Source organism: Oncorhynchus mykiss, chromosome 7 (assembly GCF_057628025.1).
Source record: "Oncorhynchus mykiss isolate SJ-2025 chromosome 7, ASM5762802v1, whole genome shotgun sequence".
NCBI lineage: Eukaryota > Metazoa > Chordata > Actinopteri > Salmoniformes > Salmonidae > Oncorhynchus > Oncorhynchus mykiss.
Window position 1 is genome coordinate 24,123,083 of NC_143028.1, and position 13,579 is coordinate 24,136,661.

General features: G+C 39.0%; 1 long non-coding RNA gene across 1 annotated transcript; it reads left to right on the forward strand.

Annotated features, from left to right (window-relative positions):
- Nucleotides 1–2,070: 2,070 nt before the first annotated feature.
- LOC149982359 (uncharacterized) lies at nt 2,071–13,377 on the forward strand. Its single transcript, XR_016497148.1, has 2 exons — nt 2,071–2,558; nt 10,216–13,377. It is a non-coding gene; the product is annotated as an uncharacterized LOC149982359 (long non-coding RNA).
- The last annotated feature ends 202 nt before the right edge of the window (nt 13,378–13,579 follow it).

A 13,579-nucleotide genomic window follows, 5' to 3' on the forward strand; every position in this document is an offset into this window, starting at 1 on the left:
CTGCGCTGCTCGTGTGTTTACGTTACACTCAGTGATAAAGGTATGGGATTCTGGGTAATCAGCATATTTTTTGAGAATTTGACAATTTTACCTTTATTTAACCAGGCAAGTCAGTTAAGAACAAATTCTTATTTTCAACGACGGCCTAGGAACAATGGGTTTAACTGCCTGTTCAGGGGCAGAACGACAGATTTGTACTTTGTCAGCTCGGGGATTTGAACTTGCAACCTTTCGGTTACTAGTCCAACACTCTAACCACTAGGCTTCCCTTCAACACAATACCTCATAATGATAAAGCAAAAACAGGTTTTTCAAATGTAACAAAACAACAATTGAAATATTACATTTACATATAGTACCAGTCAAAAGTTTGGACATACCTACTCATTCAAGGGTTTTTATTTGACTTTTTTCTACATTGTAGAATAATAGTGAAGACATCAAAACTATGAAATAACACATATTGAATCATGTAGTAACCAAAAAAGGTTAAACAAATCTAAATATATTTTATATTTGAGATTCTTCAAAGCAGTCACCATTTGCCTTGATGACAGCTTTGCACACTCTTGGCATTCTCTCAACCAGCTTCATGAGGTAGTCACCTGGAATTCACTTCAATTAACAGGTGTGCCAAGTGAAATGTTAATTTGTGGAATTTCTTTCCTTCTTAATGCGTTTGAGCCAATCTGTTGTGTTGTGACAAGGTATGGGTGGCTCTCATGAGGATTGCCACAGGAAAGGAAGACCCAGAGTTACCTCTGCAGCAGAAGATACATTCATTAGAGTTAACTGCACCTCAGATTGCAGCCCAAATAAATGCTTCACAGAGTAACAGACACATCTCAAGATCAACTGTTCAGAGACTGCGTGAATCAGACCTTCATGGTTGGTTGAATTTCTGCATGCAAAAACACTGTTTACAAAACCCTTGTTAAAGAACAAGAAGGCTCACACACTGTTTACAAAAAAAAATGTTTTTTTTTCAAAAACAAGGACATTTCTAAGTGACCTCAAACTTTTGAATGTTAGTGTACATCTACATGATGTATTGTTACACCATATAGGAGCAGTATAGACCTTGTCTGTTCATTATATACATCTACATGATGTATTGTTACACCATATAGGAGCAGTATAGACCTTGTCTGTTCATTATATACATCTACATGATGTATTGTTACACCATGTAGGAGCAGTATAGACCTAGTCTGTTCCTTATATACATATACAAAGAGTCTGAATATTTTACAAATGCACTGTATATTGCTGGCAGAGTTTTCTACCATTGGCAGTTTTGTACACAGTCATGTGATATGTGGTATAGAAAAGTCCAATCTTAGGAGAGTACATGGGAGGCACTATACTGTGTGTCTGCAGGTGTCTATCTGGTCAAAACCACTGATTCAGGTGCCCCTCCACCCTCTGGTGGGATGGATCATGCCTACAGAGAATCCTAGATCCAAATACTTAAATTTGTGTGTATTGGGTATATGTTGTGAAATTGTTAGATATTACTTGTTAGATATTACTGCACTGTCGGAGTTAGAACCAAGCATTTTGCTCCCCCCCCCAATAACATTTGCTAAACAAGTGTATGTGACCAATAAAATGTGATTTTGATTTGAAATAAACATCCTAATTATCAAAGGTGCTTTTGGCTGGGGTGAAAATGACTCCAAAGGATTTGAATTTGTTAAAAGTCCATATTGATACAGAAACACTAAACCATGATTTAGATGTATTATTAAGAACAAGTTGACAAAGTCATGAAAAAATGAAAGAATTGAATAAACCACATTTTGGAAATGATACAAGTTATGCCTCTGGGTTCAAAATGATCCATGTCAGAAGTATGGTTCAATGCAAATATGTAGTGGGTGTAAAGATTGTTTTAAATTCTCACTCATTAAAAACGAATCAATCAACACATGCTTCTCTTTGAACTACTTAATTTAATATTAAACCTTTATGAAATAAATGAAAAATTTACTTTTGGTTCCTCAACTGCGTTCCCCACTCCAGTCAGCAGATGGCGATATGCGTCTTTTAGGTTCAGGCGACGCTGCCAGTGTGACGTATAATCTAGTGGACGGGACGCTCCTTCAACAACAACAGCTAGTCAGACACCCCAGTAGCTTTCTAGCAAATATAGCTACAACATTCACGCTCTTTACACTGTTTTGGTTTATATTAGTCGCTGTGTATTAAACACACTTCTGTTGTATGTACTTGTTGGCCCATTTAATTATATATTTACGTTGTTTGTCAGCTAGCTGGTTTGCTAAGTTAGCTTAGAACATCTCCGACCATGAGTTCACTAATCTACTCTCCTCCTGATAAAGAAGAGGAGGTCTGCTGGACGGAGGAAGAAGCTTGCGTCAAAGAGGAGGAGGAAGAGGAGGCTGTTACAATATAAAAACAAGTAGAGGTTGAGGATGTTACAGTAAAAGAAGAGGAGGATGCCATTTTTGGAGTGAAAGAGGAGGAGGGGGAGATGACTGTCACATTGAAAGAGGAGGAAGAAGAAGAGGATGTTGGAGATCTGTTTAACACCAGTAAGTACCGTCTCTGCAGTAGTTGAACCAATATGCAGTAAAGGGGTTGTACACTTTAATGTTGTTCTGTAGGAATGACTGAAGCTACATTGTAACGTGTAGAACATCAAGAGTGGACCATCAACAAAACATTAACAATTCATCAATTGCATCCAATGACAATGCCTGAAATACTGTAGTCCTCAATATCTCCTATTAGATTAGCCCAGTATGTACTCTTAAAGGGGCAATCAGCAGTTTTTACATCCATTTTGGAACTTATACATTAATGATATGTGCCCATCTGTTTCTTGAAGAATTCACTTATAAATGCCTCATGAGCTTAATTCAACTGTCGTACCCCATCAGAACACAAAATATAAGCTTTTTTTACTCAAATGTTTGCCAGTAAATATAAACAACCACTCTATCCTCAAAGCATGGTTAAAACTAAAATGTTTATCATGGATGGTTGCATTTCTCAATTATCAATTCTCAATTGCAATACATTTCTAGAAACATAAATTCCGTTACTTTCATATCACATCAACATAAGTTCACACAATACTTAAATATCATATCAAAATAATTTCACATAATACAGTCGTGGCCAAAAGTTTTGAGAATGACACAAATATTAATTTCCAAAGTTTGCTGCTTCAGTGACTTTAGATATTTTTTCAGATGTTACTATGGTATACTGAAGTATAATTACAAGCATTTCATAAGTGTCAAAGGCTTTTGTTGACAATTACATGAAGTTGTTGCAAAGAGTCAGTATTTGCAGTGTTGACCCTTCTTTTTCAAGACCTCTGCAATCTGCCTTGTCATGCTATCAATTAACTCCTGGGCCACATCCTGACTGATGGCAACCCATTCTTGAATAATCAATGCTTGTATGTCAGAATTTGTGGGTTTTTGTTTTGTCCTCTTGAGGATTGACCACAAGTTCTCAATGTGATTAAGGTCTGGGTAGTTTCCTGGCCATGGACCCAAAATATATATGTTTCATTCCCCGAGCCACATATTATCACTTTTGCCTTATGGCAAGGTGCTCCATCATGCTGGAAAAGGCATTGATCGTCACCAAACTGTTCCTGGATGGTTGGGAGAAGTTGCTCTCGGAGGATGTGTTGGTACTATTCTTTATTCATGGCTGTGTTCTTAGGCAAAATTGTGAGTGAGCCCACTCCCTTGGCTGAGAAGCAACTCCACACATGAATGGTCTCAGGATGCTTTACTGTTGGAATGACACAGGACTGATGGTAGCACTCACCTTGTCTTCTCCAGACAAGCTTTTTTACGGATGCCCAAAACAATCGGAAACGGGATTCATCAGAGACAATGACTTTACCCCAGTCTTCAACAGTCCAATCCCTGTACCCTTTGCAGAATATCAGTCTGTCCCTGATGTTTTTCATGGAGAGAAGTGGCATCTTTGCTGCCCTTCTTGACACCAGGCCATCCTCCAAAAGTCTTCACCTCACTGTGCGTGCAGATGCACTCACACCTGCCTGCTGCCATTCCTGAGCAAGCTCTGTACTGGTGGTACCACAATCCCGCAGCTGAATCAACTCTAGGAGACGGTCCTGACGCTTGCTGGACTTTCTTGGGTGCCATGAAGCCTTCTTCACAACAATTGCACCGCTCTCCTTGAAGTTCTTGATGATCCGATAAATGGTTGATTTAGGTGCAATCTTACTGTCAGCAATATCCTTGCCTGTGAAGCCCCTTTTGTGCAAAGCAATGATGATGGCACGTGTTTCCTTGCAGGTAACCATGTTGACAGAGGAAGAACAATGATTCCAAGCACCAACCTCCTTTTGAAGCTTCCAGTCTGTTATTCAAACTCAATCAGCATGACAGAGTGATCTCCAGCCTTGTCCTCGTCAACACTCACACCTGTGTTAACAAGAGAATCACTGACATGATGTCAGCTGGTCCTTTTGTGGAAGGGCTGAAATGCAGTGGAAATGTTTTTGGGGATTCAGTTCATTTGCATGGCAAAGAGGGGACTTTGCAATTAATTGCAATTCATCTGATCACTCTTCATAACATTCTGGAGTATTTGCAAATTGCCATCATACAAACTGAGGCAGCAGACCTAGTGAAAATGTATATTTGTGTCATTCTCAAAACTTTTGGCCACGACTGTACTTTCATATCACATCAAAATAATTTTACATAATACTTTCATATCACATCAAAATAGGTAACAAGTCGCGACTCCCCAAACGGTAAACCAAATTAGTTTCTCGTCATTTCTCCTTCCTTCAGGCTTCTTTTTCTTCTTTGGACTTTATATGGTGGTTGGCAACCAACTTTAAGGTGCATTACCACCATCAACTGGACTGGAGTGTGGACCTCAGTTCATCTTTCAGTCACCCACGTGGGTACATACCAAGACAGTCATGAAGAGGGCACAACAAAACCTTTTCCCCCTCAGGAGACTGAAAAGATATGGAATGGGTCACCAGATCCTCAAAAGATAATACAGCTGCACCATCGAGAGCATACTGACCGGTTGCATCACCGCCTAGTATGGCAACTTCTCGGCATCTGACCGTAAGGCGCTACAGAGGGTAGTGTGAACGGCCCAGTACATCACTGTGGCCAAGCTTCCTGCCATCCAGAACCTATATAATAGGCGATGTCAGAGGAAAGCTCACAAAATTGTCAGAGACTCCAGTCACCCAAGTTTTAAACTATTTTCTCTGCCACCGCACGTCAAGTGGTACCGGAGCGCCAAGTCTAGGACCAAAAGCATCCTCAACAGCTTCTACCCCCAAGCCATAAGACTGCTGAACAATTCATAAAATCTCCACCGGACAATTTACATTGAAAACCCCCACACCCCTCCCTTTTGTGCACTGCCGCTACTCGCCGGTTGTTTGTTACCTATGCATAGTCACTACGCCCCCACCTTCATGTACAGATTACCTCAACTAGCCTGTACCTCCGCACACTGACTCGGTACCGGTGCCCCCTGTATATTGCCTCGTTATTGTTATTCTCATTGTGTTACTTTTTATTATGACTTTTTTTATTTTAGTCTACTTGGTAAACGTTTTCTTCTTCTTGAACTGCACTTTTGGTTAAGGGCTTGTAAGTAAAGCATTTCACAGTAAAGTCTAAGTTGGTGTCTTGAGGCACTTGTAAAAAACGGTTTGTCATAAAACACTATACATCCTTTTTTTAAATGTTGCTGACAACCCTCCCCAGAGGTATCTCATTATTGGGATTCATTGCTGATTCCTACCTGTAGCTCGCTATGAGGTGTCTAGTGATACAGGTTATAGGTTACGAGGCGCTTTGTCACCAGTACCTATGACTGGTTGATAGGCGAATCCTCCATGCTTATTATGGAACAAGTAATTAGGGGGAAACTATTTAGTAAACTGAAATAAAATAAAAACCTGTTTGTAAACTGAAATAAAATAAAAACGTGTTTGTAAACTGAAATAAAATAAAAACGTGTTTGTAAACTGAAATAAAATAAAAACCTGTTTGAAAAATGAAAACTATCTTTGACTCCAAAACTAAAATAGCCTAAAATAATAACCAGCATGAATTATGTTCAGTTAGAAATTATTCAATCTTAACTTTGGGCAAAAATAGAATTGGGTTTCAAATATTTTTTATGTGGTTTAAAGCTTCTGAACCTGGTGGCTGGTAAATGCTGCCATGGGAGGGCAATGTTTCAATAGACCTAGCTTGTGTATCACTATCACTTGCTATCACCAGAAATACTTTAAGAAATTAGGATATTGGAAACTCCTTTTGATTTGTATTAACAGCTTAAAGAAAAGAACATTGGCATGAATTACCCTCTGTGAACAAGAAGCACAACATTACAAATATTTTCAAAGATGTGAGATAATTAACTTGTTCTCTGTAATATCGTATAGCTTTGCAATCGTGACATTACGTACTTTCAAGGAAAATAGGCATGTTTCTCAACTCATACTCTGACTTTAAAAATTGATTTTCGTGAGAATTAGCTTGGGAACTGCGTGTCACAGCATGACAATGTGAAGGCGATTGGTCGACAGTCTATTGGACAGTCGTTATATACACTGACATTTTCTGGAATAGTTTTTATTTGAAAATGTTTTCGTTTACTTGCCTGCCTATTGAATTTGGAATGCATTGTACTGTTCATCTCTGAAACTCACTGAGATAATTCCTTTGATTTAGCAGTAGCAATACAGGGATATAACATCTACAGAAAAGACAGGAATGCTTATGGGGGAGCTGTTGCTGTATACAGTGCATTCATAAAGTATTCAAACCCCTTGACTTTTTCCACATTTTGTTACGTTAAAGTCTTATTCTAAAATTGATTAAATTGTTGTTTTTCCTCAATATACACAATAACCCATAATGAGAAAGCAAAAACAGGATTTTAGAAAATGTTGCTAATTATTCATAGTGTTCATAAGTATTCAGACCCTTTACTCAGTACTTTGTTGAAGCACTTTTCGTAACGATTACCGCCTTGAGTCTTCTTGTGTATGACGTAACAAGCTTGGCACACCTGCGTTTGGGGAGTTTCTCCCATTTCTTCTCTGCAGATCCTTTCAAGCTCTGTCAGGTTGGATGGGGAGCGTCACTGCATGGCTATTTTCAGAGATGTTTGATTGGGTTCAAGTCCGGGCGCTGGCTGGGCAACTCAAGGTTATTCAGAGACTTGTCCCAAAGCCACTCCTATGCTGTCTGGGCTGTGTGCTTCGGGTTGTTGTCCTGTTGGAAGGTGAACCTTCGCCCTAGTCTGAGGTCCTGAGCGCTCTTGGGCAGGTTTTCATTAAGGATCTCTCTGCACTTTGCTCTGTTCATCTTTCCCTCGACCCTGAATAGTCTCCCAGTCCCTGCTGCTGAAAAACATCCACACAGCATCATGCTACCACAACCATGCTTCACCTTTTGGATGGTGCCAGGTTTCCTACAGATGTGTGACTTGGCATTCAGGTCAAGGAGTTCAATCTTGGTTTCATCAGACCAGAGAATCTTGTTTCTCATGGTCTGAGTCCTTTGGGTGCCTTTTTGATAAACTCCAAGCAGGCTGTCATGTGCATTATACTGAGGAGTGGCTTCCGTCTGGCCTCTCTAACCTAAAGGACTGATTGGTGGAGTGCTGCAGAGATGGTTGTCCTTCTGGAAGGTTCTCCCTTCTCCACAGAGGAACTCTGGAGCTCTTAGTTGTTCTAAACTTCTTCCATTAAAGAACGTTGGAGGCCACTGTGTTCTTGGGGACCTTCAATGCTGCAGACATTTTTTGGTACCCTTCCCCAGATCTGTGACTCGACACAATACTGTATCTGAGCTTTATGGACAATTCCTTCGACCTCAAAGCTTGTTTTTTTGCTCTGACATGCACTGTTAACTGTAGATAGCTGTGTGCCTTTACAAATCATGTCCATTCAATTGAATTCATTGAGTATCAAACATTTCACTTTTTCATGAGCATTATTTTTTTAAATCCATTTTAGAATAAGTAATTTAGCAAAATGTGGAAAAAGGGAAGCGGTCTGAACTTTCTGAATGCACTGTATGTTCTTGGGCTGTTCCTGACTAAAACAAAATCTTGGTCAACCAAGAGTCGTCTTTTCTTTCTACCAAGGGAGTGGTTGGAATTTTATGACGTGTATTTTTTCCATATATAATCACACCCCATGTGTTTTAATTAAATCAACTATATGTACTGAACTTGTCTGATGCTTTAAGCACGCTGTTTGATTAAATAATTAAGACACACAAATTACTTGAGGGAGCTGGTCATCCAGAAAAAGTCTTCCCTCCTCCTCCTCCTCCCGCTGCTGCTGGACATCGTAAATTCTGCCGTTATGTTCCTGAAGTTTTTAGTAATTAACTACACCAGCGGTCGGCAACCTTTTCAATTTGGAGTGACAATGTATCTTACAATTTCTACCAATCTGCGTGCCAGTTATGATTTTCATGTGGAACAGTTTCATTTAATTTATAATAGTATCTCAAATTCTTTGTCTGTGATTAATCTACATTCTATCTAAAAGTAACTTTTATTGCCATTGCCAACTAAAAAATAGCCTACATAAAGGAAACATATAAAAACATTGCAGCCTGCAGTTAGAAAATATCCTGATTTAAAAAGAAATCACATTCGCTAAGCATGACCTGTCTACAACGAACTTGAAACGTATCAACTATCTTCTGGGTCGGCAGAAACTGGAGATAGCAAGCTTGCAACATTGTATAAAATATTCTGGGCCCTCAGTTTCCCGCCCTAGTGAGTTTGGGACAGACACAGCTGTTGGATATTTGTGAAAGGGATAAGAAATAATCAGGAATTTTATGACATTTACACTGGATCAGCGCATTACATTTTTCCCTTTTATGCTGAGTGGTTATCGAAAGGGCGAGAGCTGAAAATATTTTACGAAAATACTTTGAGGAACTATTGTCATTTGCAATTGATTTTAATAAGATTTTGTTTACTTGTTGTTTTGAGGTGAAGAAAAAAATACTTTGGGAAGCTCCACATCTCATTAGTGGTGGTGCGACAATCAGAAATACTATCAGACATCCTCAAATGGGCACATTTATAGGCTTACATTTCTGCTCAGTCCAGGTAGACTAGTCCTACTTCTATATGTGTAATCAGGAATGCATCCTTACTCAACATTGACAGGAGCGTTTCAAACAAAAGACAATGAATAAATTGACAAAACTAACGTATCTTGTAGGGTCAGGTCTGGGTGGTCTGCCATGGGCCGTTTCATTTAGTATCCGTTTGGGTCAGCATGGGGAATGATTGTATTTCCCCATAGTATGTTGTACCGAAGTTGACCGACTGAAAGGGAGTGTAACTTTATGACTATAATTACTGTTCCCTGAAGGAAGCAAACGAGGTACAACACCTGTCCCCCACCCCCTTTTCCTGGAATGGTGAAAAGCGGTATTGAAGGAATAAATTCATCCTCACGCTCATCACCTGTGGAAGGCGGGGCATCCAGCGATACACAGATTTAATAGTTTGTTGTACCTAGTTCCCTCCTTGTTTCCTTCCTTCAGGGAACAGTAGTTATAGTCATAATGTGTGGATTTAATAGTATGTTGTACCTAATAGTATGTTGTACCTAGTTTGTCATTAACGTGGTTTTTCAATAATTACACATAATACTTAATACTGTAGCTGTTTTGTTATAGTCACATGTTCAACAATCATCAGCTGATCCAGGAAATCATTTTCGAATGACAGTAAAATGACAAACATCACGACATGCAACGTCAACTAAAGTGCTTCTTCATTCATTACTCTGGTAAAGACAGTTATGCCGTGCTCCACGTTGGATCCAACATCCCTAACAAATTGATGTTTATAATGTGTTATTGTCTGCTTGATTTACAGTAGGGTCCCTTTAGTCTGTTTGGACACAGAGATACTTAGCTCATAATGTGTAGAGAACTGTTCCTTGATGGATAGGCTATTGTACAACACACACGTGTTCCAGTATGTCTGTAGTTATTGTGGTTCGGTGAAGTTATGGGTCCTACAGTAGGCCTATGTTATTGTTAGGTGAAGTTATGGGCCAATTTGTTAAACACTTAATGTACAAACCCTCAGTTTCAGGCTAATGGCAAAGTAGATTTTGGCTGTTGTGGGCCTTTAAACATCTGTCTGACTTTGTTGTTTACACAGGAGAGAGAGATGTGACTATCGTGGATACACTGGGGAGCCTCAACAACAACGTGATGCTGACAAGGCAGAGAAGAGTCTCTCCAGATCAGAACTCCTCAAGAAACACCAGCAAAAACCCACATGGAAGAAATATTACCACTGCTGCTCTGACTGTGGTAAAATATTCAACTATTCATTAAAACTTAAAATACATCAAAGACATCACACAAGAGAGAAACCATATGGCTGTGCTCAATGTGGGAAGAGTTTTGTTAAATCTAGCTATCAAACTATACACCAGAGAACACACACAGGAGTGAAACCATACAGCTGTAATCAGTGTGGGAAGAGTTTTTCCACATCTGGCTATCTAACAAAACACCGCAGAACACACACAGGAGATAAATCATATAGCTGTAATCAATGTGGGAAGAGTATTTCTTCTTCTTGCTATCTAACTATACACCAGGGAACACACACAGGAGAGAAACCTGTGGTCAAAGTGGGAAGAGTTTTACTCGGCCAAACAGCCTGAATATACACAAGCTGACACACACAGGGGAAGAGATACTCTGATAAAGATCTCTGATTAAACAGAAAATACATGAAGGAGTTGTTTCATGATATTAATGAAATAATGTCACAATGTAGAATGTTTTAACATTGTAGTAGGAATATATTAATGATGTCACAATGTAGAATGTTTAAACATTGTAGTAGGAGTATATTAATAATGTCACAATGTAGAAGCCTAAACGTTTGTCCCCTGTTCTATTGATTTCAGCATGATATGGATATTAGCCTCAGGGTGAAAATCCAGGCTCTGAATTTAAAGAGTACTATTTATATGATTTAACAAAAAGTGACTAACAAAAAATGAGTTGTTACACTTGAATCAAAATGCAACACTTCAAAATGTAGTGATCTGTTTTCTACAAGTTGTCCTCTAACCAGGGATGTACACATTATTCCCAGATTCCATGTGGTTTTTGAGTTGTTCGTTTTAACAGGACGTGCAACCTCCTCTCGGCACAATTGATTTCAACATGATATCGATGAGTGATGACAAATAAGTCTTGCGTTCCTTTGTTTAACGACCCCTAAATTTAAATGCATCACTCCAAAATGTAGCTGACTGTCTTCTGCAGGTTGTCCTCTAACCAGTGAGGTAAAAGATATCTCCCATTTCCATGTGTTTTTTTAGTCCCAACAGGATGAACAACCTGATTTCCCCCCTAATTGATATCAGTGATTTTTTGCTACTTGTCAAAACAACAGCGTTTCTGGCGCTTGTGCAGTTTATGAGGTGCTTGTTCAAGTTATATGATTATTGTGGAAGATGTTTGTGTATATAATACATTTTACCCCAAACTGTTTCTGCATTTGGGCTATTGATTTGCACACGTTTAAACTGTGACATTGGGGATATCCCACCTAGAAAAATGTTGTTGAAAATAAAACTATGCCCGACGTACAATATAAGCTTGGTTTTAGTTGAAAAGAAAACTATTTAATTTCAACGTACTTGCAGCTTATACACATGGACACAGTATAATAAATCGGTCTATAATCGATTTTATTAACAATCCTAATAAGTTGAGTCATAAATATAAAATATATATTTGTTGTCCTAAGGGGAAGGTGTTACATTCTTTGGTTTTTCCATTTATATTTTGAGGTTGGACTTTAGCTCGTTAGCATGTAGGATGCATTGATTGGTGTCACCTCGTTAGTCAGTATGTGGTCCATCTCGTTAGTGGGAAGGTGTTTCACCTGAGCTGGTCCAGGTTCTATTTAAAACCTGTTGAATCTAGGGGGCACTATTTTCATTTTTGGAAAAAGAATGTTCCCAAAGTAAACGGGCTATTTTGTCAGGACAAAATGCTAGAATATGCATATAATTGACAGATTGGGATAGAAAACACAGTTTCCAAAACTGTACAAATATTGTCTGTGAGTATAACATAACTGATATTGCAGGCAAAAGCCTGAGAAAAATCCAATCAGGAAGCTCTGCGTTCCTATGCGTCCCTATTGAGCAGTGAATGAGATATCGACTAGATTGTCTAGTGTCACAATACATAGTTTCAGGCTTTTATTTTGAAAAATGAGCCTAAACGTCAACATTGCGTCAGTGGTCAGCTGTAGTCTCTCAGAGTGTTTTGTGCGTAAGAGACAAATGCGGCCATTGTTTCTCTCTTTCCTACTAAGAAGCCATCTGTCCCGGTTGATATATTATCGAATAGATATTTGAAAAACACCTTGAGGATTGATTATAAACAACGTTTGCCATGTTTCTGTCGATATTATGGAGCTAATTTGGAATATTTTTCGGCGTTGTCGTGACCGCAATTTTCGGTCGAATTCTCAGCCAAACGTGAAGAACTAACGGAGTTATTTCGGCTACAAAAATAATATTTTTGGAAAAAAAGGAACATTTGCTATCTAACTGGGAGTCTTGGGAGTGAAAGCATCCGAAGCTCATCAAAGGTAAACGATTTAATTGGATTGCTTTTCTGATTTTCGTGACCAGGTTGCCTGCTGCTAGCTAGGCATAATGCTATGCTGGCTATCGATAAACTTACACACATGCTTGTCTTGCATTGGCTGTAAAGCATATTTTAAAAATCTGAGATGACAGGGTGATTAACAAAAGGCTAAGCTGTGTTTTAATATAGTTCACTTGTGATTTCATGAATATAAATATTTTCTCGTAATATTTATGTCCGTTGTGTTATGCTAATTAGTGTCAGTTGATGATTACGCTCCCAGATCCGGGATGGGTAGTTACAAGAGGATTTATTAAGAGTGTCTGGCCCAGTGCTCCAGTTGTCTTGATAGATGTGGAGAGTCTCCACCTTTTTGGTTTCGTCCTGTCTTTAAGTTTTGTTTTCCACTTCTTGAGAAGATTTAGTGGGTCTCATGGTGGGTGTCTTTCAGGTCCCAGTTGTTGTTACTAGTCAACTTCCAGTGCCTCTCCTAAAAAACAAGTGTATATTTTGGGTTGGAAATTGCATCCAATTAATATTTTAATCAATGGCATTTCCTTAGAAAGTTCATTAGTCTTTCAGTTGTTAGTCTTCTGTTTGTTGTGTACTAAATATTTGTTGTTGTTTTTTTTCTGTGAAGCCATTCTGTTGCATCCATGTCTGAAATATGCCGTATAAATGAATGACCAATCAACAGACTCTTGGTCCCTTTTACTATGAAAAATAGTATCAAGCCTGCTGAAGGCGTAAACACCACGCCCAGCTCTACCAGGGGCTTTAAGGTGGTCTCCCACTGCTCTGCTTATGCCATGTTCTGTGGCCTTGACGTTCCATTTCTTGACTGCCCCTGCAACACAGAAAGAAACACATTTAGTCAACACTCAAAGTAATGGATT